This window comes from Stegostoma tigrinum, unplaced genomic scaffold (genome assembly GCF_030684315.1).
Source record: "Stegostoma tigrinum isolate sSteTig4 unplaced genomic scaffold, sSteTig4.hap1 scaffold_61, whole genome shotgun sequence".
NCBI classification, from domain to species: domain Eukaryota; kingdom Metazoa; phylum Chordata; class Chondrichthyes; order Orectolobiformes; family Stegostomatidae; genus Stegostoma; species Stegostoma tigrinum.
In genome coordinates this window covers 1,226,524-1,254,258 of record NW_026728547.1, presented here as the reverse complement: position 1 = coordinate 1,254,258, position 27,735 = coordinate 1,226,524, and the positions used below count along the sequence as shown (strand labels likewise).

At 48.5% G+C, this 27,735-nt stretch overlaps 1 protein-coding gene across 3 annotated transcripts in view; it reads left to right on the top strand.

Annotated features, from left to right (window-relative positions):
* Positions 1-1,332: 1,332 nt before the first annotated feature.
* The window catches only part of LOC132209003 (utrophin-like), a 247,037-nt gene continuing 220,634 nt past the window's right edge, over positions 1,333-27,735 (top strand). The window contains exons 1-3 of one of the 3 annotated variants that reach the window (XM_059644243.1): positions 1,333-1,658; positions 3,271-3,399; positions 23,837-24,038. The gene's annotated coding sequence lies outside the window, so the exon portion shown is untranslated. The remainder of the gene's footprint in view (positions 1,659-3,270; positions 3,400-23,836; positions 24,039-27,735) is intronic. The other 2 variants (XR_009445068.1, XR_009445067.1) reach the window with 2 other exon arrangements.

The window sequence follows — 27,735 nt, the reverse complement described above, 5'->3', positions numbered from 1 at the left end:
ATATGGGATGGAATTTTTGCAGGAGGGTGGGTGGGAGGAGGTGTATTCTCGGTAGCTGTGGGAGTCGGTGGGCTTGAAATGGACATCAGTTACAAGCTGGTTGCCTGAGATGGAGACCGAGAGGTCCAGGAAGGTGAGGGATGTGCTGGAGATGGCCCAGGTGAACTGAAGGTTGGGGTGGAAGGTGTTGGTGAAGTGGATGAACTGTTCGAGCTCCTCTGGGGAGCAAGAGGCGGCGCCGATACAGTCATCAGTGTACCGGAGGAAGAGGTGGGGTTTGGGTCCTGTGTAGGTGCGGAATAGGGACTGTTCCACGTAACCGACAAAGAGGCAGGCATAGCTGGGGCCCATGCGGGTGCCCATGGCCACCCCCGTAGTCTGTAGGAAGTGGGAGGAGTCAAAAGAGAAGTTGTTGAGGGTGAGGACGAGTTCGGCTTGGCGGATGAGGGTGTCAGTGGAGGGGGACTGGTCGGGCCTGCGGGACAGGAAGAAGCGGAGGTCCTGGAGGCCATCTGCATGCAGAATGCAGGTGTATAGGGACTGGACGTCCATGGTGAAGATGAGGTGTTGGGGGCCAGGGAATTGGACGTCCTGGAGGAGGTGGAGGGCGTGGGTGGTGTCACGGACGTAGGTAGGGAGTTCCTGGACCAAAGGGGAGAAAATGGAGTCCACCTGGAGATGAGTTCGGTGGGGCAGGAACAGGCTGAGACGATGGGTCGACCAGGGCTGGCAGGTTTGTGGATTTTGGGAAGGAGATAGAAACGGGCCATGCAGGGTTGGGGAACACTGAGGTTGGAGGCTGTGGGTGGGAGGTCCCCAGAGGTGATGAGGTCATGAATGGTGTTGAAGATGATGGTTTGGTGCTCGGGTGTGGGGTCATGATCGAGGGGGCAGTAGGAGGTGGTGTCGGTGCATTGGCGTCCGGCCTCGGCGATGTAGAGGTCAGTGCGCCCTACTACCACTGCGCCACCCTTGTCTGCGGGTTTGATGGTGAGGTTGGGGTTGGAGCGGAGGGAGCGGAGGGCTGTCCGTTCTTCAGGGGAGATGTTGGAGTGGGTGAGAGGGGTGAAGAGATTGAGGCGGTTAATGTCTTGACGGCAGTTGGAGATGAAGAGGTCGAGGGAGGTTAGGAGGCCTGGGGGTGGTGTCCAGGAGGAGGACTTGTGTTGGAAGCGGGTGAAGGGGTCAGTGGAGGGAGGGTTAGGTTCCCGGTTGAAGAAGTAGGCGTGGAGGCGAAGACGGCGGAAAAACTGCTCTATGTCCAATCGTGACTGGTATTGGTTGATGTGTGGTTGTAGGGGGACAAAGGTGAGCCCCTTACTGAGGACTGACCGTTCGTCCTCAGTCAGTGGGAGGTCTGGGGAGACGGTGAACATGTGGCAGGGCTCAGTGTGGCTGTCTCCTCTGGGGTTGCTGGCTGTGGAGGCTGTGGGCGGAGCGATGAGGTCGTCGGCCGTGGGCGGGGTTCCGTCGGCAGTTGGAGTATCGGGGGAGGCGGCAGCAGCTGCGGTGAGGGTGGTGTGTGAGGTGTTGTATCTGTGGAAGTGGAGGTGGTGAGTGCAGCAGCGGTTCCGGAAGTGGTGTGGCCGGCGGAGGCGGATGTGACGTCATCGGTGGGGTCTCCGGCCGTGTCTTCATGTTCAATGGCGGCGGGGCAGGTACAGACTCGGGATTTGGGAGGCGCAGGAATCCTCTTGTGGGTGGCAGGGGCCCGTGAGTTGGTTGTACTTAGGATTTTTGGTGTCCAGTAAAGCTGAGTGGAACTGGGTGTTCAGTCTGTGGATCCTGCGGCGGATAAAAAACAGCAGGGGTCCTGTGCAGGTCTGGGAGAGGGAGGCTCTGACCTGGGGCAGGCTGGATTGCAGTGTGTGGAGGTGCCGGCGCATGGCTGCGAGTGTCTGTTTCAGGAGTCGCAGGGAGAAACGCTTCTGAAGGGTCTGAATATTCTGGGTGTAGAGGTGATGTCAGCCTGTCTGCTGTGTTCATCTCCCTTCCTCCTTCCACCCCCCCCCACCTCGTCCTGCTCCCTTCTCCCCCCCTCGTCCTGCTCCCTTCTCCCCCCCTCGTCCTGCTCCCTTCTTCCCCCCTCGTCCTGCTCCCTTCTCCCCCCCCCGTCCTGCTCCCTTCTCCCCCCATCGTCCTGCTCCCTTCTCCCCCCCCTCGTCCTGCTCCCTTCTCCCCCCCCTCGTCCTGCTCCCTTCTCACCCCCTCGTCCTGCTCCCTTCTCCCTGCCTCGTCCTGCACCCTTCTCCCCGCCCCCGTCCTGCTCCCTTCTCCCCCCCCGTCCTGCTCCCTTCTCCCCCCCTCGTCCTGCTCCCTTCTCCCCCCCCTCGTCCTGCTCCCTTCTCCCCCCCCTCGTCCTGCTCCCTTCTCCCCCACCTCGTCCTGCTCCCTTCTCCCCCACCTCGTCCTGCTCCCTTCTCCCCCCCTCGTCCTGCTCCCTTCTCCCCCCCTCGTCCTGCTCCCTTCTGCCCCCCTCGTCCTGCTCCCTTCTCCCCCCCTCGTCCTGCTCCCTTCTCCCCCCCTCGTCCTGCTCCCTGCTCCCCCCATCGTCCTGCTCCCTTCTCCCCCCCTCGTCCTGCTCCCTTCTCCCCACCTCGTCCTGCTCCCTTTTCCCCCCCTCGTCCTGCTCCCTTCTCCCCCCCTCGTCCTGCTCCCTTCTCCCCCCCTGTATTGATCTCATCTTTGACTCAATACAAAAAACCAAAAAAATGAAACCCAATGAGATGAATTTTGGATCAGTAATTATACATGGCATAATTTGACAGAAAATGCACTGTTGTTAAAATAATTAGCAATTCAACCAGAAAGGCCACTAATGTGAATCCTGGATCTGTGTATCATTTGAAATTACTTAATTGTATAGTTTTAGTATTTGACCACAAGATGGAGAATTCTGTTCAGGTGATGTTGTAGCCAGAAGATAGAAAGATGATAGAAATGTTTGGAGAAATATGGGCCAAGCACAGGCAGGTGGAACTAGTTGAGTTTGGGATTGTGATCAGCATAGACTGGTTGGGCCAAAGGATCTTTTTTCATGCTGTATGACTCTATGAAACTCAAGCTTAATTGTTCGAAACTCACATTCAGACATATCTAACCTTTATCATAATCTTACAGAAAGATAGCGACTTTATCCCTCAGAATTGCAGACTCTTTAATTTTACATCCTCAAGACATTTAGCAGGGATAGCATGGATTATAGAGTGAGTTGAGTAGATTGGTTCATGATTAATTCTGAACTGAATTTGATTTATTTTACATTTTTAGACAACATCAGGTGAAGATGTGCGTGATTTCAGCAAGGTGCTGAAAAATAAGTAAGAAATATTTTGCCAAACATCCTCGCTTGGGTTATTTACCAGTACAAACAGCTCTAGAAGGCGAGAACCTTGAGACGTAAGTTTATTGATGTGAGATTTACTAATGTATCAATGCCCATTTGGGAGTTGACAAATATTGCAGCATTATTCATTCTGCAGCTTTGCAGGAGAGTGAGGTTGTCCATTTGCGCATATGTCAGAAGTAGACAATACAAAAACAAGGGGGGCTTAACTGATATCATTGGTCCTCTCGCCTTCAAAACAGTGTAGTTACTCAGAGAGTACATTTGCTGAGGACTTGTTGATACTGTCACTAACGTGCAACCTTCCTTGATATCTTTCTCTGTCCTCCAGTTCTGTCTTTAAAAACTACAATCAATTACTCTCTCCTGAAAAGAAAAGAACCTTTGGCTGAACATAGAACAAAGAACAGTACAGGCCCTTCGGCCCACGATGTTGTGCCGTCCTATTATCCCATTAAGATCAAACTACCCTGCATACCCTTCATTTTACTGTCCTTCATGTGCCTATCCAAGAGTCGCTTAAAAGTCTCTAAATGTATCTGACTCCATTACCACTGCCAGCAGCGCATTCCACACACCCGCCACTCTCTGTGTAAAGAACTTAGGTCTGACATCTCCCCTATTCCTTCCTCCAGTCACCTTAAAATTTCTCCCCCTCGTGCTAGTCATTTCTGCTCTGGGAAAAAATCTCTGACTATCCACTCCAGCTATGCCTCTCATCATCTTGTATGCCTCTATCAAGTCACCTCTCATTCTTCTTTGCTCCAATGAGAAAAGTCCTCGCCCCCTCAACCCTTCCTCATAAGACCTGCCGTCCATTCCATGCAGCATCCTGCTAAATCTCCTCTGCACCCTCTCTAAAGCTTCCACATCCTCCCTGTAATGAAGCGACCAGAACTGAAGGCAATATTCCAAGCGCTGCTCCATCCCCATGAACGAATGCTGGATTCCAAATCTCTTTCCTCTTGATGCTTTAAATTCATTGCTGTCTTTCGTGTAATTTCATACTTGAATTCACCGGATCAACTTGCCCCTGCATTTCTGAGACGCTCACAGGGACCGGCCCCCGGAGCCCTCTCCCGCTCACGGCGATTTGCCTCCGCAGCCCTGTCCCCCTCACGGGGACGGGCCCCCACAGCCCTGTCCCCCTCACGGGGACGGGCCCCCGCAGCCCTGTCCCGCCCACGGGCCCCGGCCCCCCGCGGCCCTGTCCCGCCCACGGGCCCCGGCCCCCGGCCCCCCGCGGCCCTGTCCCGCCCAGGGGCCCCGGCCCCCCGCGGCCCTGTCCCGCCCACGGGCCCCGGCCCCCCGCGGCCCTGTCCCGCCCACGGGCCCCGGCCCCCCGCGGCCCTGTCCCGCCCACGGGCCCCGGCCCCCCGCGGCCCTTTCCCGCCCACGGGCCCCGGCCCCCCGCGGCCCTTTCCCGCCCACGGGCCCCGGCCCCCCGCGGCCCTGTCCCGCCCACGGGCCCCGGCCCCCCGCGGCCCTGTCCCGCCCACGGGCCCCGGCCCCCCAGTCGGCATGGAGGAGTTGGACTGAAGGGTCTGTTTCACTGCTGTACAACTCTACGACTCTGTCTCTTTCTCTCTCTCTCCCATTTTCTCCAAACCCACCCCCTGCCCCACACACACAATCTCTGTCTCTCCATCTCTCTGTGTGTGCCTCACTCTCTGTCTCTGTATCTCTCTCTCTGTCGTCTTGTCTCTGCCACTTCGCTGTGCACTTCTCTGTCTCTCTCTTTCTCTGTCTCTTTGGTCTGTGTGTGTGTGCGCCCCTCTCTGTCTCTCCTCTTGTCTCTGCCTCCCTCTGTGTGTGCTTCTGCCGTTCTCTCTCCCCTGTCTCTCCGTCTCTCCCTGTGACCTCTCTCTGTCCCCTCTCTCCCGCCCCCCTGTCTTTCCCTGTGTCTCTCTTCCTCTCTGTCCGAGCCTCTCCACTCGCTCAGCAGGCAGCGTTCTGGGTTTCGTTCGAACAAAGTTTAAAAATCTCTGTTTAAACCCAGCCCATCCGCAATCAGACTGCATTTCTAATCCCCTCTCTCTCTCACACACACTCTGTCTCTTTCTCCCTCGCAGTCAATCCCCTTCCTCTCCTGTTCCTACTCACGCCTTTTTCCCCCTCTCCCTCGGCGACGAGTCCGCTGTCTGGATCCCTTTTCCCGGGAGGGGCTGAGGACCCAGGGTTTCGGCAGCGGGGATCATCGCACCACGCTCCCGGACCCCTACAACCCCCTGTTCTCCAGCGGCCTCCAGCATGACCACCGGGCTGGGAGCAGGCATCCGGGCTGCTGGAGCGCTCGCTGCTCAGTGGCTCGGCCCTGCGCCGCCTTTGCCAGGACCGGGGATCCGAGGTGGGAGAAGGCCTCTTTGCCCGGCTCCTGGGCACAGCTACCTGCCTGAACAGCTGCCTGGCACCGAGCCTGCGCTCCCCGAGTACCTGGCCGCGGTTCGCGACGCCTTCCGTGGCTGAGCAGCCGACAACGATCTCCGACTGCAAGGTCACAGTGGGGTTTGGGGTGAAGGGAGGACTGGGGACATGAGCACGGTCCCTGTTTCACATCCTGCGCCGCTCCTATCACAAAGCGAGGGGTTGGGAATGTATGTTTTGGGGGTGAGAATACCCCTCCCCGGGTGAGGGGAAGGCTGGGGACATTGGGAGGGTGTCTATTATACAGCCCTGCGCGGGTTTCCGTAGCAGAACTGCCTACAGCTCTCCGACTACAAGGTAAAGGGAAGGAGCGGGATGGGATGGGGTAGGCGTTGGAGGATAGCCGTCCTGGAAGCGAGGGGACATGGGGAGAGTCACTATCATACAGCCCTGTGACTGAGTGGCCTACAGCTACTGCAAAAGGGGCGTGGTGGGGGTTGGGTTCGGAGAGGGGTGTTGTCGGGAGGTTTGGGGTCACGGGCAGCGCTGCTTTCTGCAGCCGAACAGCCACTGCCACAAGATGAGATGGGAGGAGGTTTAGGAGTGAAGGGATGCCCCCTTCCCCCGCGGCTGTGGGAAGTGGGATCTTTATCGCACCGCCCTCCGTAGCCGAATAGCACTCCAACGACCAGGTGAGAAGGCAAGAGGGGCTCCCGGGGATGAGGGAAGAACACAACCACTGTCAGTATAAGGTTAGGGGGTGAACATACCCCTTCCTGGGGCTGAGGGGAGCTCTTGATGCCCTGCGCCAAGCGAACAGCCGAGATCGACCCGCAGCTCTCCGACTATAAGGGGACCCTGTCCCAGAGGCTGGAGCATTTCTAGCCGGAGCTCGGAGGGAAAGGGTCATCGCACCCAAAATGCTACCTCGGGACTTTTTCTTCACAGATGCTGAGCATTTCCAGCAACTTGTGTTTGCATTTCCACCCGGAGGTGGGTTTGTGGAGAGTCACCATGGGACACGAATGGGTGTGGGGTTGGGTGAGGCAGTGACAGAGACTGTCGAGAGAGACAGAGAGAGGCAACTCCTGTGTCACGGTTTGGAAAATCTCCGGCAGTTCTTAATTTCTCTCTCAGCCGAAGGCGCTGTGTGCTTTGGTTTCCTTTCCTCTTGTACTCTCTCCCCCTGTGAATAAAGCCAGAGCGAGAGAGAGTGAATTTGTGGTGGGAGAGAGAAAAGGGACAGAAAGATGGAAATAAAGGAGCATGACAAGGGAGTGAAATTCGGGCCAGCAGTGGTGAGAGAGGGGGAGAGAATCAGAGTGAGGGAGGAACAGCAAGAAAACACAAACAAAAGAGAATGGGAGGTAACGAGGTGTTCATGAGCATGAACACAGCAGGACATGCAGCATCAGAGGCCAGGGAAGCTGATGTCAGGATGTCTGCTGTGTTCAACTCCCTCCCCCCACCGGCTCCTCCTCCTCCCCCCCACTCCCCGCTCCTCCTCCTCCTTCCCCCCCCCCGTCCTCCTCCTCCTTCCCCACCGTCCTCCTTCTCCTTCCCCTTCCCCCCCGTCCTCCTTCCCCCCCCCCGTCCTCCTTCTCCTTCTCCTTCCCCCCCCCGTCCTCCTTCTCCTTCCCCTTCCCCACCGTCCTCCTTCTCCTTACCCCCCCCGTCCTCCTTCTCCTTCCCCCCCCACCGTCCTCCTTCTCCTTCCCCCCCCACCGTCCTCCTCCTCCTCCTTCCCCCCCCACCATCGTCCTCCTCCTTCCCCCACCCCCGTCCTCCTTCTCCTTCACCCCCCCCCACCCCGTCCTCCTGCTCCTTGCCCCGTCCATTCATCCATTCCTTCCTCCCGTCAGGCCTCACTCCCCCCCTCCAGCCATCCATTCCTCCCTCCCTCCCTCCCTCCAGCCATCCATTCCTCCCTCCCTCCCTCCCTCCAGCCATCCTTTCCTCCTTCCCTCCAGTCAGTCAAAACAACAAAGCAAATTACACCACACGAACAGGCCCTTTTGCCCTCCAAGCCTGCGCCGATCAAGATCCTCTGTCTAACTTCTCACCTGTTTGCTCACGGTCTGTGTCCATTTGCTCCCTGCCTGTCCGTGTACCTGTCCAAATATATCTTAAAAGATGCTAATGTGTCTGCGTCGCCCACCTCCACTGGCAATGCGTTCCAGGTGCCCACCAACCTCTCTGTAAAGAACTTTCCATGCATATCTCCCCTAAATTTTCCTCCTCTCACTTGGAACTCATGACCCCTAGTAATTGAGTCCTCCGCTCTGGGTGGCAAAAGCTATTTGCTGTTCACCCTGTCTATACCCTCATGATTTTGTCGACCTCAATCAGGTCCCCCCCAATCTCCATCTTTCTCATGAAAATAATCCTAATCTACTCAACCTCTCTTTGTAGCTAGCACCCTCCATACCAGGCAACATCCTGGTGAACCTCCTCTGTACCCTGTCCAAAGCGTTCACGTCCTTTTGGTAATGGACACAGTACTGTAAATGTGGCCGAACCAAAGTCCGATACAACTGCAACATGACCTGCCAACTCTTGTACTCAATACCCCGTCCAATGAAGGAAAGCATGCCATATGCCGCCTTGACCACCCTATTGACCTGTATTGTCACCTTCAGGGAACAAAGGACCTGAACGCCCAGATCTCTCTGTTCATCAATTTTCCCCAAGACTTTTCCATTTACTGTATAGTTTGTCCTTGAATGTGATCTTCCAAAATGCATCACCTCGCATTTGCCTGGATTGAACTCCATCTGCCATTTATCTGCCCAACTCTCCAGTCTATCTATGTTCTGCTGTAACCTCTGATCGTCCTCTTCACTATCGGCTTCTCCATTCCTCCCTTATAAGGTGATTAGTCAAGACTTAGGAGGCAGAGAATGGGTTAGCAAAATGCAGGGGATGGGGACAATTGAATTGTGGAGCTGGTTTAAGGAACAGATATTGCGTGTCCTTGATAGGCACGTCCCTTCAGGCAGGGAGGAAGCGATAAGCTAAGGGAACTGTGGTTAACTAAAAAAAACTTGTATCTCTTGTTAAGCAGAAGAGGGAGGCTGATGTGATGATGAGACCAGATGGTTCAGATGAGGTGATGGAGAGCTACAGATTAGCTGGGAAGGATTTAAAGAGAGAGTTAAGAAGAGCAAGGAGGGTACATGAGCAGACATTGGCAGGTAAATAAAGGAGAACCCGAAAGCTTTCGATAGGTATGTGAGGAATAAGAGGATGTCTGGGGTAGGCATAGGGCCAGTCCAAGACAGAAGTGGGAAGTTGTGTGTGGACGCTGTGGAGATTGGAGAGGTGCTAAATGAATATTTCTCATCTGTTTTCACTGAGGGACAGGAGAATATTGTAGAGGAGGTGACTGAGTTAGAGGCTACTAGAATTGAAAGGGTTAAGGTTAGGAAGGAGGAAGTGTTATCAATTCGACAACGTGTGAAGGTAGATAAAACCCCTGGGCCTGATGGGATTTTTCCGAGGATTGCCTGGGAAGCTAGGGAGGAGGTGGTGGAGCCTTTGGCCTTGATCTTGGAGTCCTCATTGTCTACAGGTTTCGTACCAGAGGAGTGGAGGATTGCAAATGTTGTGCCCTTGTTCAAGAGGGGTAGTAGGAATGACCCAGGCAATTATAGACCTGTGAGCCTTGGGTGTGTTGTAGGAAAAATTTTGGAAAGGATTATAAGAGATAGGATTTATAATCATCTAGAAAGCAACAATGTGATTGGAGATAGTCAACATGGATACGTCAAGGGCAGGTCATGTCTCAGAAACTTCATTGAATTTTTTGAGAAGGTGACCAAACATGTGGATGAGGGTCGGGCAGTTGGCGTGGTGTACATGGACTTGAGTAAAGCCTTTGATAAGTTTGCCCGTGGTAGGCTATTGGAGAAAATACAGAGGCACGGGATTGAGGGAGCTTTAGCCATTTGGATTAGAAACTGGCTTTCGGTAAGAAGGCAACGAGTGCTGGTTGATGGAGAATATTCAGCCTGGAGTCTGATTACTGGTGGTGTGTCTCAAGGATTTGTTGTGAGACCACTGCTGTTTGTCATTTGTGTAAATGACTTGGACGCAGGCAGTGGTGGATGGGTTAGTAAGTTTGCAGATGACACTAAAGTCGGTGGAGTGGTGGACATTGTGGAAGAATGTTGCATGTTGTAGGGAGACTTGGATAAACTGCAGAATTGTCCCTAAAGTTGGCAAATGGAGATTAATACGGATAAATGTGAGGTGATTCACTTTGGGAGGACTAATAGGAAGGCAGAACACCGGGTCAACGGAAAGATTCTTGACAGTGTAGGTGAGCAGAGGGATCTTGGTGTCCATGTGCATAGATTCCTGAAAATTGCTACCCAGGTAGATGGTGCTGTTCAGGAGTCTGATGGTGTGGTAGGTTGCAATGGTAGAAGGATTGAGTTCCGGAGACGTGATGTCATGCTGCAACTCTACAAACACTAGTGCGGCCTCGGAATCGTTGGAACAAGTGCAGAGGAGGTTTACCAGGATGTTGCCTGGTCTGGAGCGAAGGTCTTGTGAAGAAAGGCTGAGGATCTTGGGCCTGTTCTCATTGGGGAGAAGGATGCTAAGAGGGAATTTAATAGAGATAATACAAGATGATCAGTGGTTTAGATAGGGTGGACAGTGAGAGTCTTCTTCCGAGGACGATGACTTCAGCTTGTACAAGGGGGTGCAGCTACACATTGAGGGGTGATGGTTTTAAGACAGATGTCAGAGGTAGGTTCTTTACTAAGAGAGTGTTAAGGGCGTGGAATGCTCTGCCTGCCAATGTTGTTACCTCAGCCACATGTGGGGCCTTTAAACAGCCCTTGGATAAGCATATGGTTGACGATGGGGTAGTGTCGGGGAATAGGCTTAGATTAGTTCACAGCTCGGCGCAACATGGAGGGCCGAAGGGCCTGTTCTGCGCTGTGTTGTTATATGTTCTATTACAGTTCACAGATTACTCTCCCACACATTTTAGTGTTAAGTGTGAAGAGGATAATGAACGTCTGCAGAAGGACACAGAAAGTGTAAGTGAATGGACAAGGGTCTAGCAGATGGAGTGCAATGATGGAAAATGTGAGGCTATCCATTTTGGTGGCAATTCGGGCAAAATGGAGTATTACATAAATGGTGAAAAATTGTAGCATGCTGCTATGCAGAGGGAGCTGGGCAGCCTTGTGTATGAAGCACAAAACGTTTGCAGATGCAGCTGGCAATTGAGGCAACAAATGGAATAGTGTCCTTTATTGCTCGAGTGATGCAGTTTAAAAATCGGGAGGGGATGCTCCAGTTGTATAGGGTGCTGGTGAGGCTTGATGTAGAGTAGTTTGTACAGTTTTAGTCTCCTCACTGGAGAAAGGATGTACTGGCACTGGAGGGGGTGCAAAGGAGCTTCACAAGATTGATTCCAGAATTGAAAATGTTGCTGTATGGGGAGAGTTTGAGGAGACTACGATTGCACTCACTGAAACTTCGAAGAATGAGGGATGTTCTAATAGCAACTTTTAAAATTACGAAAGAAATACACAGGAAAGGAGCACTGAAGTTGGTTCCACTGATGGGTGAAAGTACATCTCCGGGGCACAGCCTCAAAATAAGGGTGAACAGATTTAAGACTGAGTTGAGGATGAGCTTCTTCATCCAAAGGGTTGTGAATCTGTGGAATTCTCTGCCCACTGAAACAGTTGAGGTTCCCTGGTTGAATGTTTTAAAGGCCAAGACAGATAGATCTTTGAACAGGAAAGGAATTGAGGATTATGGTGAATGGGAGGGTAAGTGGAGCTGAGTCCGCAAAAAGATCAGTGATGACCTTATTGAATGGCGGAGCGAGCTGGAAGAGACAGATGACCTACTCCTGCTTTATTTCTTATGTCCATATGTCCTTAGATTGCCATCCTTGTCATTCCTCCTTTCCTGGAATAGGCCAGATCTGAACGCTGATCAGTAGGTCTTTAAATAACTTCCACGTATCAAATGTCGACATGTACAATAAAAGCTCCTCCCAATTAATACTGCTCTGCTCCTACCTGATACTCCTTCCCCCAATTTAGTAGCTTCCCACAAAGTCCTGATAATTCATAGCTATCTTAAAATGTAAGAAGAGGCGATCACCTCGTTTGAAGAAGCTCCTGGTTCAGTGTTTTTCCCCATGTGGGAGTCAGCTACAGGTTTTCTTGTTCCAAGATTGGGGAGGAAATGGCCGAGTGGTAGTATTACTGGACTGTTAATTCAGAGAGTTAGATAACATTCTGGGGACCTGTGTTCAAATCCCAGCACAGCAGATGGTGGAATTTGAATTGAATATAAAAGAAAATCATGAATGAAGAATCTAATGATGACCATGAATCCATTGCCAAATGTCAGAAAAACCCACCTGGTTCACTGATGTCCTTTAGAAAAGCAAACTGCCATCCTTACGAGGTCTGGCCTACTTGTGACTGCAGACCCACAGCCATATGATTGACTCTGAACTGTCCCCTGGGCAACGAGGGATGGACAACAAACACTGCCGAGCTAGTGATGTCCTCCTCCCGTCAGCAAATAAATACAATTGGATTCTACGTCTTCCGATTGAAGATTGTTTCTTGTTCTCACAGTAATTTCATCGCTTAGTCAGTTTCCCTCCTGCCTGTCTTTTTGGAATGTCACGTAGCCCTGCACATTTACCTCCAGTGTTGATCTCTTTATAACCATGTCTTTGTAATAGCTCTCAAATCATGCCCGCCAACCTGTATGTGTGCTATTAATTTGTTGATTTTGTTCTGAATACAATGAGCACGTAAGCAAAGAGCCATTAATTTAGCTCTATAACTTTATTTCACCTCTTGACAGTATTTACAGCTGTTTTCTGTTTCTACATGCTGTCTTTTGCAATCCCACACTGAGTATTGTTATCTCAATAGTTCTTGAATGTCAGATCGTGTGTATTCCTGGGCGACTCTGCTCGTGTGGTCTGTGGAGTTGTGGAGGTCGCAGTTCTAGGACAGCCATTTCATAGGCCTCTGCTGCAGGTTAGAAGAAAAGACAATCTCTTGCTCTGAGCTCTGCAAACCAGGGCAATGTCAAAAAGGAAACAAGGTCAAAAGAATTTCAATAAGAATCTCAAAATTAACTGCTGAATTCACATAAGCATTCCGGGGATCGCCCAACTTAGTGGCCACAACATCCCACTTTCTATTCTTCACAAACAATCCAAAGGCTGAACTATCCGTATCCCTCTTAACGGTTATGTTTTTTGAGCTAATTTCTTGTTTCTAACTTGTGTGTATTTGTGGTGCCTTCTGACTTCTTGCATTTAGCAATTGATAAACTCACTCTCTCACTAATTTAGTAAAACCTGGTTTTATAGAATCCCCGGTGTGGAAACAGGCCATTCAGTTCAACAAGTCCGCAGCAACCTTGCAAAGAGCATCCCACCCAGACCCATCCCCATTCCCAACTCTATCCCTGTCAGCCTGCATTTCCCACGGCTAATATACCTAAACTACACGTATGTGGGCACTGTGGGTAATTCAGCATTCCCAATCCACCTAACCTGCACATCTCTGGACTGGTCAAAACAATGATTCAATATGAATTAGTTAGAATGCAGCTGTTAACAGCAATCCTCCGTCCCTGTGTTGGAGCGAGATTTAACATTCAAGATCCAAAATGATACACTTGAACAAGGTAGTTCAAAACAGCCAGCTCTCTGATTGAGGTTGTTGACTTGCTCGCCGAGCTGGCTTGTTTTCATTGAGACGTTTCGTCACCATGATGTGTGACATCATCAGTAGAGCCTCCAGCGAAACAATGTTACTCTACTCTGTCTGGAATTTATACTGTCCGGTCAGTTACCATGAGTACTGTCATTTCGGGTTTTGATCTGTATGGTTTTGTATGTGGGGGTCCAATTGTATCTGTTTGTTGGCTGCATTATGGGTGGAGGATCACGCCTCTCATACGAAACTGGGACAAGGTAACCATAGTAGCCCAAGCCAAGCATAGACCCGCAGAGGGATTCTCGAGGCATGGTTCTCCACCCATTCTCCAATCTCACATTGTTGGTCTCTTCAGTTTGAATATGATCACTCAACCATAGCCTTTATGACAAACAACGTAGTCTTAGTTCCCATAATCTTCAAACAGGACTGTCCAGACAGATCCACTTGTTCTCATGATTTCGTCTTCTGTTGGAGGGATTCTGAAATGTCTGCATTCTTCCTCAACTGAGCATTCCTTGCGTTCGTGGTTGACAGAGCTCTCAGCTGTGTCCAACCCATCTCCTACACTTTGGCCTCCCCCCTGATGATGTGCACTGGTCCTCAAAGCCCAACCCATCAATATCCACATCTAGAAGAACATCAGCCACGATTTCCAACAAGATTCCACCACCAGGCAAATATTCCCCTCCCCTCTCTTGTCAGCCTTCCGCAGAGACCATTCCGTCAGGACACCTCAGTCCACTCTTTATCCATTCGCAACACCTCCCCATTACCCGACAGCACTTTCCATGCCACCACAGAAGGCATAATATCTGTCCATTTACTTCCTCCCGCTTCATTATCCAAGGCTTCCAGGAGAAGCAGCGATTTACCCACACTTCACTCAATCTAGTCTACTGTATTCACTGCTCACAATATGGTCTCCCTCTGCATCGGGGAGACGAAACACAGACTGACCAACCGCTTGGCAGAACACCTATATTCTGTCCGTAAAAATGGCCCCAGGTTTCCAATTGCCTGTCACTTGAGCACTCCATCATGATCCCTGGGCAAAATCTCTGTCTCAGGCTTGCTGCAGTGCTCCAGTGAGTGCAAGCTAGAAGAAAAAAATCTCATGTTTGCGTTGCAGAACACCTCCGCTCGGTTTGCAATAAACAACAGCACCTCCCAGTCGCGAACCATTTTAACTCCCCCTCCCATTCCTCAGACGACTTGTCCATCGTGGGCCTCCTGCAGTGCCACAATGGTGCCACGCAAAGAGTGCAGGAACAGCAACTCATATTCCGCTTGGGAGCCCTGCAGCCCAATCGTATCGATGTGAAGTTCCCAAGCTTCAAAATCTCCCCTCCCCGACTGCATCCCAAAACGAGCCCAACTCATCCCCTCCCCGCACTGCATCCCAAAACCAGCCCAGCTTGTCCCGCCTCCCTAACCTGTTCTTCCTCTCACCTATCTCCTCCTCCCGCCTCAAGCCGCACTTCCATTTCCTCCTGACTAACCTCATCCTGTTTGCTTGACCTGTCCGTCCTCCCTGGACTGACCTATCCTCTCCCGACCTTCCCACCGATACTCTCCTCTCCACCTATCTTCTGTTGTCTCCATCTTCGGTCCGCTTCCCCGTCTCTCTCCCTATTTATTTCGGAGCCCTCTCCCCAACACCCTCTCTGATGAACGGTCTAGGCCCGAAATGTCAGCTTTTGTGCTCCTGAGATGCTGCTTGGCCTGCTGTGTTCATCCAGCTTCACACTTTGTTATCTTGGATTCTCCAGCATCTGCAGTTCCCATTATCTCTGGATAAAGGAGAAGATAGGTGGAGTGGAGACAGACAGGTTAAAGAGGCGGTGGATGGAGCCAGTCAAGATGAGTGTACGTGGGGAGTTAGGGAGGGGATCGGTCAGTCCAGGGAGGACAAACAGGCTAAGGGGGTGGGATGAGGCTGGTAGGTAGGAGATGGGGGTAGGGCTTGAGGTGGGAGAGTGGGTAAGTGGGAGGAAGGACAGGTTAGGGAGGTGAGGATGAGCTGGGCTGTTTTTGTGATGTAGGTGGGGAGGGGAAATTTTGAAGCTTGTGAAATCCACACTGATACCATTAGGCTGCAGGGTTCCCAAGCAAAATAAGTGGTACTGTTCCTGCAACCTTTGGGTGCCATCGTTGTGGCACTGCAGGAGGTCCAGGATGGACAGTCCATCTGAGGATTGGGAGGGGTAGTTAAAATGGTTGGCGACTGGGAGGTGCAGTTGTTTAGTGTGAACCAAGCCTCCGCTTGGTTTCCCTGACGTAGAGGAGGACCACACAGATAGTGGGAACTGCCGATGCTGGGGAGTCTAAGATAACAAAGTGTAGAGCTGGATGAATCAAGGGCTATGGGGAGAGTACAGGGAAGTGGAGTTGAAATGCCCATCAGCCATGATTCAGATGCCAGAGTGGACTTGATGGGCCAAATGGCCTTACTTCCACTCCTCTGTCTTATGGTCTTATGAACACAACAAGCCAAGCAGCATCATCCAGCTCTACACCTGTTATCTCAGATTCTTTTGTGTCCGATTCCTGACAAAAGATCTGGACCAAAAACGTCAGCTTTCCTACTCCTCTGATGCTGCTCAGCCTGCTGTGCTCATTCAGCTCGACACCTTGTTATCATGGAGACAGCACATGTTAGGTGTCTTTGCTACATCAAGTTTCCTGAGTGTCATAACCTATATGACAATGTGTATCAGCTCTGAACTTATTTGTATGTTGAAGCCATTCATGTAATTTGCATGTGAATAAATTTACATTTGGACTCTGGTGAAATACAAAGAAACCTAGACTTGTTTGAAAATTAAATCGACTTAATTAATTCAGTCATATAATTGGCATAAAAATATAAGAAATTAATCCTACTCAAAATCTTGGAGATGTGTTTGTTTGGCATTAGGGTATTGAAGGTGGAGATGTGGTCAATAAGTAGGAGCTTGATGTAGATGCCCTTGTTATCTGGACGTTCCAGAGATGTGTGTAAAGCCAAAGAGAGGACATCGACGATGGATCTGCTGCATCAGTAGGTGAATTGCAGTGGATCAAGGTAATGTGGGAGGGTGGAGTTGATGTGACCCATGACCAACCTCTCAAAGCACTTCATAGTGATGAAAATGGATGTAAGAGCCACTGGGCAGCAGTCATTTGAGGCTTCTGGAAAAATTTGCTGACGTTCAGTGCGGGGATCTTAAAGCTTTAGCATGAACATCAGAAAATTGGAGAAGCCTCGAGCATATGAGTACAGGTAGCTGAGGGTAGGGAGGGCGGGAATTACAGAAATCAAAGAGGGCAAGACACAGAGAGCGAGAGCGAGAGAGACAGAGATCAGAGTGAAGAAATGATTGGCCTGGTAGGCAGTGCAAAATACATGATTTTCCATGGAACATGCAGACATCTTCGAAAAACAGGACATTGAGTTTTCAAAGTTTTGGAAATTAGTGTTATAGTTGATTTAGAGTGAATCAAATTGCTGTTCACACCATTGCCATCACCTTGCCCTTGTCAAGACAGACATGGATAAAGTTCTCAAAGCTGATAGAAAATTGAAAGCACTGGCATCCTGTGACGATGGTACGTTTCCTTCCTTTAAAAATAATGCTTGCAGCTTAATTGGCATAATAAAGAGCACAGGGGCTCTGCTTGACACTGCCGCCTCACGGCACCAGCAACTTGGGTTCAATTCCACCCTTTGACTATCTGTGTGGAGTTTGCACATTCTTCATGTGTCCGCATGGGTTTTCTCTGGGTGCTCCAGTTTCCTCCCACAGTCAAAAGACGTGCAAGTTCGGTGGATTGGCCATGCTAAATTTCCCAAGGAGTTCAGTGATGTGTAGGTTAGGTGAGTTATGGGTGGATGGGTCTCGGTGGGATGCTTTGAGGGGCAGTGTGGATGTGTTGGACTGACGGACCTGTTTCCACACTGTAAGGATTCTCTGATTCATGATTCTATGATTTTACTGAGCACAAAGGTACAATATTAGCCCGTCATATTTGTCTCACCTCTTGACACATTGACAAGAAAGCTTTAATTTCAGTTTCTGTGCATTTTCAATGTGTCTGCTGTCTCTAACAAGGCTTGACTGTATCTCCTTCTCTAATGCACATCTCCTGTCCCCTAACAAGTAGAGGTGTCACTTGCTTTTCATTCAGTACCATCAGTAAAACAATAGCCTCCATATTCCAAGATAATAAAATGTGAGGCTGGATGAACACAGCAGGCCAAGCAGCATCTCAGGAGCACAAAAGCTGACGTTTCGGGCCTAGACCATTCATGAAGCTTTTGTGCTCCTGAGATGCTGCTTGGCCTGCTGTGTTCATCCAGCCTCACATTTTATTATCTTGGAATTCTCCAGCATCTGCAGTTCCCATTATCTCTGATACTATTTTAGCCTCCATATTCTATCCAGCGGCTTCTCTTAACACTCACACACTGTTCTTTTTTTCCTCCAGGTATTGACCACTCATCATTTCTTATTCCTCTCCTCATCTCATCTCTCTCACATACGCTCTCTCGATCTCTCCTCTCCCTATTCTCCCCCAACACTTCACTCAGGCACAAACAGAAGTTCACAGTCACACTATGTTGCACATGCATATCCTATCCCTCATGCACAAACATACTATCCACACACACTGACCACGGACAGACACACGCGGACAGACACACACACACACAGAGTCACGTTCTCACTCATTCATACTCCATACTGTCATACAATCATGCATGGTCTTGCACACATTCCGTGGCACACTTGCATGCCCTGTTCGCAGGATCTTTTGCCAATGTTCATACTCTCAACTACACACAGACACACACACACAAAACTCTCCCTCACACACTTGGGCTTACAAATTCACTTGCTCTCAAGCTCACTCGCTCTCACAGACACTCTCACTGCCTCATGCATGCTGTTACACTCGCTTTTGTGCTGACTCTCGTTTACACACTCTTGAGCACAGTCACTGGCGCACACATTCTGTCCTGCGCACGCTCACACTTTTGTGCACTGTCTTTGCACTCTTGAACACAATCATATGTTCACCTCTCTCTTGCACACAGTCAATTTGATTTAGAGTATTCATTATTACATGTGCCTAGGTACAGTGAAAAGTTCTGTGATGCATGCAGTATAGACAGATCATACCATACAAGGTGCATTAGTGAAATGGAACATAATGACAGCAACAGAGAAGATGCACAGAGAGCAAGATCAAAATTAGATTTAAAATTTTAAGTGTTCTATTCAGATGTCCAATAACAGTGGTGAAGAAGCTTTTCTGGGATCTGTTCACACATGAATACAAACTTTTTGACGCCTTCCCTTCAGAAAAGGGTAGAAGAGAGTGTAATTGGCGGGTGAGAAAGACCTTTGATAATGTCAGTTGCTTTCCCGAGGCAGCAGGAAGTATAGGTGGAATCAATGAGTGGAAGGCTGATTTGCATGATGCACTGTGCTGTGTTCATGACTGTGGAGTCTGTTGTTTTCTTAGGAAGAACAGTTGCCAAACCATGCTATGATATGCATCCAGATAGGATGCTTTCTCTGGTACATCAATGAAAGTTGCCCTTTATATTTGAATTGCCTTAGCCTCCTGGGAAGTAGAGACATTGGTGTGCTTTTTTGCCCATTGCGACGATCTGGGTGGACCAGATTTTTCACAGTCATTGATGTGACTCCATTATGGCGTGTTAACCAGATCAACAATGTCATTAAAAATATCCTGAAGGAGGAGGACTGTAAGACGCAGCTCGATGTACACTTTGGTAAGATGAGTGATGAGGTCTTGCATCAAGTGTTCCGAGAGCTAGGCAGTGGATTAAATAGCAGAACCTCTAAAGTTGCAATCTCTGGATTATTCCTGGTGCCACATGCTGAGAAGGCAAGAAAAAGGGGAAGAAAACAGATGAATGCTTGGCTCAAGTGTTTGTGTTTGGGGAGGGATTTAGACACATGGATCTGAAGGACAATTTGTGGGGATGGTATATCCTCTACAAGTTGGCTGGTCTGCAGCTGAAGCAGAAAGGAACCAAAATCCTTGCACAAGGGTTTGCTAATGTGGTGAGGAATTTAAGCTGTCGGCCTCCAAGCAGTGGGCAATTGAAGAGCAGGTAATTCACTGAGGGGTGAGAAAATAATAATATAAAGATTATATTAGTGGATTTCAACTGCACAACATTAATTGAGATAACATAAAAGTTTGACTTGGGAAATAATTCTTTAAATACATTTGAGAGATTATTTAACATCACCATGTAGACGAGCTTGTAAGGGACCTACTTCTGGGACACAAAGGCAGTGTTCAAGGTGACAGTGGCTAAGTGCTTTAGTGATAGTGACCACGACAACAGACTTTTCAACATGGGAGAGGAGATCTGTTTAAAAAAAAATGTTTTTGGTTTGGGGTAAGGCATATTTGACTGAAACAAGGCAGGATCTGGGTGTAATATTTTGGGAAGTTAGTTGAGGGCGAATCTACAGCAGAAAAGGAACTGGGAGAGTAAAGGCCAGCTATGTTCCGTTTTGGGTGAAATTTATGATCAACAAGCCTGGAGAACCCTGGATCTTGAGGAATGTTCAGGACATGTTTATGACAAGTGCAAAGGGAGCAAATGAATGGATGACTAGTGACGTATAAAAATGAAGTGTGAAGATACGGTGGTGGCCAAGATTGGAAAGAATATCAAGATATTCTGCAGGCATATCAAGCAGGAGAATAACCAGGGAAAGAGTAGGGCCAATTAGAAACCGGGGTGTATGAAGGGTGATGGGGCAATCTGTGTTCAGAACTGAAGGGCATCGATACAGTCGACAAGTACCTCCCATCTGTCCTCCCTTCAAGGAGGAGCATTGATGTCTATAAAGCAGGAAGATGCAGTGTGAAATTGAAATTATTGGCTGGTTTAAAAGTGAACAAATCCCCACGCCCATATGAGTTGTTTCCAAGACTGCTGTGGGAGAAGAGAAAGAAAATCTCTTCAGAGATAGTAGGAACTGCAGATGCCGGATAATCTGAAGAAACAAGGTGTAGAGCTGGATGAGTGCAGCAGGCCAAGCAGCATTAGAGGAACAGGACGGCTGATGTTTGGAATCTGGACCCTTCTTCAGAAATGGGGCAGGGGAAGGGGATTCTGAAATAAATATGGAGAGAGGGGGAGGCGGATTGAAGATGGATAGCTGAGAAGATAGTTGGAGAGGAGACAGACAGTTCGAAGCGGCGAGGATGAAACCAGTGAAGATGAGTGCTGGTGGGGGGTTAGAACATAGAACGATACAGCGCAGAACAGGCCCTTCGGCCTTTGTTGTTGCACCGACCAGTGAACTAATATAAGCCCACCCCGCTACACCAGCCCATCAGCGCTCATCTGCTTACCCAAGGACTGTTTAAATGCCCCGAATGTGGCTGAGTGAACCACATTGGCTGGCAGGGCGATCCACGCCCTTACCACTCTCTGAGTAAAGAACCTGCCTCTGACATCTGTCTCAAATCTATTATCCCTGAATGTGTAGCTGTGCCCCTTTGTACAAGCTGAAGTCATCATCCTCGGAAAAAGACTCCCACTGCCCACCCTATCTAATCCACTGATCATCTTGTATGTCTCTATTAAATCCCCTCTTAACCTTCTTCTCTCCAATGCGAACAGACCCAAGTCCCTCAGCCTTTCTTCGTAAGACCTTCACTCCAGACCAGGCAACATCCTGGTAAATCTCCTCTGAACCTTTTCCAATGCTTCCACATCCTTCCTGTAATGGGGCGACCTGAACTGCACGCAGTATTTCAAGTCAGGCCGCACTAGCTACATCTTTTAATATACTAGCACAGAGTACATCAGGTCCCAGATACCTATCGACCTTTAACCCCATTAGTTCCCCGAGCACCTCTTCTCTGGTGATATTTCTTGTCTGCTTTTTGCTCTTTGTTCACTAAATATTTTTGAGATGGTATTTGTGCCTTTTGCTGTGAAGACTGACATGAAGCATTTATTTGTCTCATTTGCCATTTCCTGATTCCCCATTATTATTTTTGCAGCCTCCATTCTTTAAGGGATCTGCGTTCACTTTGACTTCTTCCTTCCTTTTCATTTGTTTAAATAAGCTCTTATTGTCAGTTTCTTTTCTATTTCTCGACTTTGAAATCTTTCCTTATTTCTGGTTTCCCACTAACCTTGGGCACTGACTGTTGAATTGGCAGAACATTGGAGAGAATGCCGAGGATATGGAAGTTTTGGTCTGGTGAATAGTACTCGACATGGTGCTGTTGCCCCCACTCCTGCTCAGGTGTCTCCCAGTTGAAATGCCAAATGGGACCCTGCCCATGCTCTTCACAGCTGCCCTGCAGCATTAAATGGCTGGAGGCAGGACATGGGGCGCCTCTTTGATGGAAGTTCTACCTTGTAGAACTCCTGGCCACTTAGAGCCCAGAAGAGTCTGAAGTTGCTGATGGCTGGATGGCAGGTCCCGGACGAGAGGTTCGGAGTGGTCGAGGGTTGTTCGGGGATGTTGAAACGTTGGATGAGAGTTTAAGGGCGTGAAGTGCCTTGGATCAGGCCAAGGGGCCTGTGGATGAGGATCCCCTACCAACTCAGTTTTTCGAGGCTGGATTGTGCATGTCAAGCTCACTGCCTTCCTGATTGACATCTATCTCCTTACGCAATAAATTGCCATCAATTGATCTCAGCAGGCCAAAGGATAGGCAGGCTGCTTGACAGTTCCCCAGAAGTTCCACACATGTACGCACAAGTGCCCTCCAGATTTTATGTGCTCCTTCCCACCTTTGTATTTGTGGGATGGGGCTGTATAATGGAGCTCGTACAGTGCTAAAATGAAGAAGTTATCCTGAACCTTGAAATAGGACTGGAATGATGCACCCAAATCTGGGACTAAACTTCAAGAGTAATAATTTTGGTAGTATTGAGTAATAATGATGAAATTTACCCAACCTGTTTTAGGATTGTGACATTTTATCAACAAATTTAGCTAATGCTATTTTCATTGGAGTACAGGGGATTAATAAGTAGTTAATGGAGACATAAAGGATTATGATTGGTTGGGATAAGATAAACGTGGAGAGGCTGTGTTCCCATGGCTGGTGGATGATGTTACAAGGAGAAGGGAATGCATTCATGTTTTGGGGAAAAGATGTAGGGCGATGTAGAGGGGAATTTTTTTCAAGCAGTGAACGTTCATGGGCCAGGATCTCTCTGCCTGTGAAAGGGTTAGAAGCCGAGAAAATCAACGATTTCACTCAGATGAATGCATATCTCTGGGAGCTTCATTCCTCATATTGCCATTAGATTTTATTTATGGAGGTTCTGTTGTATTTGGAGTGGTTCGATTGGCATTCCATGTTTTGACCATGTTTGCCAGATTTTGTTGGCATCATGTGAACTAAAATGAATTGATACTTGTTTAACTACTAATTGTTTTTGGTAGATGCTGTAGAACATACCATGTGTATGACAAAGGAGCAAAATTACAAGAGAAATCTAGTTCAAAACCGAGGTAACAGAGCGCCTTTTTAAAATGAACAAGAATGTGTGATTAACACACTTCATAGCTGCAACCTAGTGTGATTTAAATGAATGCTGATTACCAGCAGTGAAATAGGGGTTGTAAGATCCACTATTTGAAACGAGTAAAGAGCCAATTAGTTTGTACTTTGGATTTGGGTGTAGTGAGAATGCACGTCGGTTGAAAGAGATGGATGTTTTAGTTTAAATTGTACTGAGTCCTGCTTCATAAATATAAAGGAGGGCTTCATAACATACAAAGCTACTGTTCCTCCACCATTGTTCTGCAGAAATTACTGAACCAAACGACAGAATATGACCAGCATCATAAGACCATAAGACATAGGAGTGGAAGTGAGGCCATTCGGCCCATCAAGTCCACTCTGCCATTTAAATCATGGCTGATGGGCATTTCAACACCACTTCCCTGCATTCTCCCCCTAGCCCTTGATTCCTTTTGGGATCAAGAATTTGTCGATCTCTGCCTGGAAGGCATCCAACGTCCTGGCCTCCACTGCAATCTGCGGCAATGAATTCACAAGCCCACCACTCTCTGGCTGAAGACGTGTCGTCTCATTTCAGTTTTAAATTTACCCCCTCTAATTTTAAGGCTGTGCCCACGGGTCCTAGTCTCCCTGCCTAACGGAAACAACTTCCTAGTGTCCACCCCTTCTAAACCATACATTATCACTGACGGTTCCCTAGTTAGATTTGACATCGTGCATTTGAGAAGGAAATGGCCTGTTTCCTTCATTCCAGAGTACTTTTGTGAATCATTGTATTTATTTCTAGGCCAAATACAGGAATTAATTTTATTTGATAGCTCAATAAGTTAAAACTGTAATCAAAGTTAGTTTTCTTCCTCCTTTGTAGTGGATCTGTTGGAGTTGCACACAGCGCAACGCGTCTTTGATCAACACAAATTGACACAAACCGAGCAACTTCTGAATGTGACTGAAGTAATCAACTGTTTAACGTCCATTTATGATGTTTTGGAACAAAACCACAAGGACTTGGTCAATGTGCCACTCTGTGTCGACATGTGTCTGAACTGGCTGCTGAACGTATTTGATACGTATGTATGATTTACACTTTAATGTAGTATGTTTAGATTCTCCTAAGGTGCATTTAAACTGCATCCGACATATTGGATTTTGATATGTACATGATCCGTTCAGTGAAGATGAAGATTGTCGACTGATTAAAATCAATCCTGGTATTGTTGACAGAAGGTTTCAGTATGTTCTAATTTCATTTCACTTAAACAGATAAAGTAGTTGAAAGTTTTAGCGATTTTTGTTTTAAATCGTAAAATTGAAACTGATATACTTTGGAATCCATTTGGTCAGATCTGTACAGGATCATGTAGACATCTTGACACTCTGATTGTAATGCTCTTCACGGTGACAAATGTTAGTGCTGGAGAAAGATGTGTATAAAGTACACAATATGAACATCATCCAGTTAATGTCAAGGAATAAACGGCCAGATGTAGAATAAATTTTTATGTGACCCTCAATCTCGTAGAGTCGTACAGCATAGAAACACTGTGTCTATGCCTCCCAACATACACCAAGCTGCACTAATCTCATTTATCGGCACTTGTTCCACAGCCTACTTGACCGAGCATTTTAAATGCTCATCCCAGATGCTTTTTAAATGTTGAGAATACCTGCCTCAACTACCCTCTCAGGCAGCGTGCCCCATATGTCTACCACTTTTTAGATGAAAAAGCTTTTCCTCAGACTTCCTCCAAAGCATTTAATCCTCACCGTAAACTTGTGCCATCTGGTCTTAGACACATGTGCCATGGAGAAAGGATTCTCACAATGTATTCTGCCTGTGCCTGTCATAATTTTCTTTGCCTCAATCAGATCCCAACCCCAACCTCAGCCTCCTCTGCTCCAAGGAAAACAAAGCCAGCATACCAGTCTCTCTCATAACTGAGAATTTTTTACCTCGCCAGTATCTTGAAGGGCATTAACTGTGCCATTGTGGTATTTTCCAGACTAATTGTCGTTCAGCTTATCTCAGTCAGATTGTTTAGTAAACTCCATTCAGGAATAATGTTATGCACTTCACTTGGAAATGTATTAGGACTGTGACAGTATATTGGGGAATCCTTGCAAGCGGAGAGAATTTTATTTTCTTTCAGTCCAGGCTGGATACAATTCATGGACTTGGCAATGGACGTCCAGGGTTAAACTTTCGGTGTCCTCCTATCCACCCCAATCACCTTGAATTTACCATTAATATAAAATTAAGCTTTGTCTGCATGAGATGTGTTCCAATATTAAATCGTTATTGCGACTGTCAATTTTGACATTCTTCATTAGGTGCGTACCCTTCATATTGATAGCAGCTCAAGCTGCTTCAGGATGTCAAAACCAAAATGTTGCCTTTTCCAGGGAAGTTGTAGATATTGAGCTGAAATTCTCGCTAGGGAGCACTGAACGACATGCACTATTTCTCAGTACCACCCTCATTAGTACTTATTCCCTTTTTCTACCTGCCAGACAGAAACTGGATGCTCCGAATTAACAACATGAAATTCTGAGTGGGTGTGTGGTGCTTCCACATTGCTCAATGCTCCTCTGCACCTCCAACTTGGGCACTAGTCCGCAGCATCTGCAGCCACACCCATCAGGAGCACCCCATGTCCACAGTTTTGACATGTGACATGTTCCAGCCTCAGCACATCATGGCACATCACAGATCTGCTTTCAGTAGTCTTCTGTACTTCATTACTGCATTCTGGATTGCAGCAGCCCCTCACATTGCAGTGCTACTGCCAGGGCACTTTTATATGCAGGGACAGGCACCCATTCGTGTATTGGGCCACGTTACACATCAGGACACCTTGCTTGAGCTCTCAACTCTCATTGTGTCCCTGCATGCATGCTAACAGCTCCTCTGCCTTGTCTTCATTTGCCTTGTCTTCTTAAGGTTTGCCCCTCCGCCACATCTGACAGACTCATAACGCTACTATGTTGATTAACTTTTTAGCATCGAGACCAAACCAGACAGCTTGTCATGCTTGTCAGCAGTCATCAATCAAAGGAGTGGATGTGTTGCCGTTCAGCACCGTGATATGTTGATCTCACAGCTGCAGAAGCACAGAAGGCATTGCATTGTCTCCAACCACATGGTCATGCTTCAGGTTCCGAGGGGAATGGTCTCCAGTCAAGCGAGGCAGTTTCAGGCAGCAGATCGAGGTAACTCCAGGGCATTGTCTGATATCACTCGAGGGGCTTGGATGCAATCAGTTGGCTGCTCAGAATGACCATGGTCAGGACACTGTCGTCATAGGTTGTGAGAAGTCAAACATTGGACACCTCACTACCTGTGTTGGCTCTTTCTGCCCTACTGTGGGCTGTTTTTCCTGGAATGAAACAAAGGGAGGAATTGAGTGAGATGAAATGAGCTGGTGCATTTGTTAGTGCTCATGTATGTTTTGGAAGGGAGGTGAGGTCTCCTGGGTGAGAGCAAGAGGCACAGAGAACATACAGGATTAATAGCCTTGGGGCCTCAAGTAGACGAGAGCAAGCGAAGACAGACATTGAATGCTTTGGTGAGAATGGTATTACATGAGCTGTGCTGAAGGGTGGTGCAGAATTAGAGAGAGTGTGAATGTGAGGTAGCACAGACCAATGAGGATCCTCTTCCATTGGAGCAGAGGTCACTGATCCTGCAGCACTGCTGTATGGTTCTTTTGGTGGTTGAGACTGCATTGACACTGGACAGCCTCAGATGAGTCTGGCCGAATATTGTGTTGTGGCCTCCTGTGCTTGTCCTTGGGAAAGAGGACAGTCCTCCACTGCACCAATCCATCCACCAGGACCTCCAGGTCCCTAACTGTAAATAAGGTGCTAATTTCCCCTTTCCTGCCCTGCCTGGGACAAATGCTATGAACTGTACAAGGCAGTTCTGGATTCTGGGTATTTTACTGGTTCACAATAGCCTTTAAACATGGCACTAGTGCCAGTAATACCGGGATGTTTCAGTGGTGGCAAACACGTGCAGTTACGATGAGTGTAGAACTAACTAGCGTCGGCTGAGGGAGGCACTATAGGAGCATTGTTGCTAGTTATTGAATAGGTTTGCAACAACAGAGTGGGAAAATTTGTGAGGTCTTTTGGAAAGATACTGTCCTTGCAGTGCAATAAAAATAACACTGAACTAACATTCCAGTGTTTTAGACCTTCAGATTTCAGAACAGATTTAGACCATTCAGCCCATTGAGTGGGATCTGTCATTCTCAACCTCCTGTGTCCTCACTAAGCAAGAACATATCTATCTATGCCTGAAATCAACTCTGACTTGGCCTCCACAGCTTTCTGCATCAATGAGTTCCACAGATTCACAACTTTCTGACTGAAGAAATTCCTCCTCACCTCCATCCTGAAAGATGGTCCCTTTGACTCTGAGGCTGTGCCCTCAGGTCCTGGTCTCTCCTACTCGTGGAAACATCATCTCCATGTCCACTCTATCCAGGCCTGACTGACCTTCAGTGTGACCCCCTTCGTCCTTCTAAACTCCATCGAGTACAGACCCAGAGTTCTCAGCCACTCCTCACGTGACGGTGCCTTCATCCCCAGGATTATGTTTGAGAACCTCCTCTAGACCCTGACAAAGGCCAGCACCCCCTTCCTTAGATAGATGGCCAAAAACTGCTCTTAATATTCCAAATGCAAGATAACCAGAGCCTTACACAGCCTCAGCAATACATCTCTGCTCTTATATTTTTGCCGTCTTGAAATGAATGCTGACAT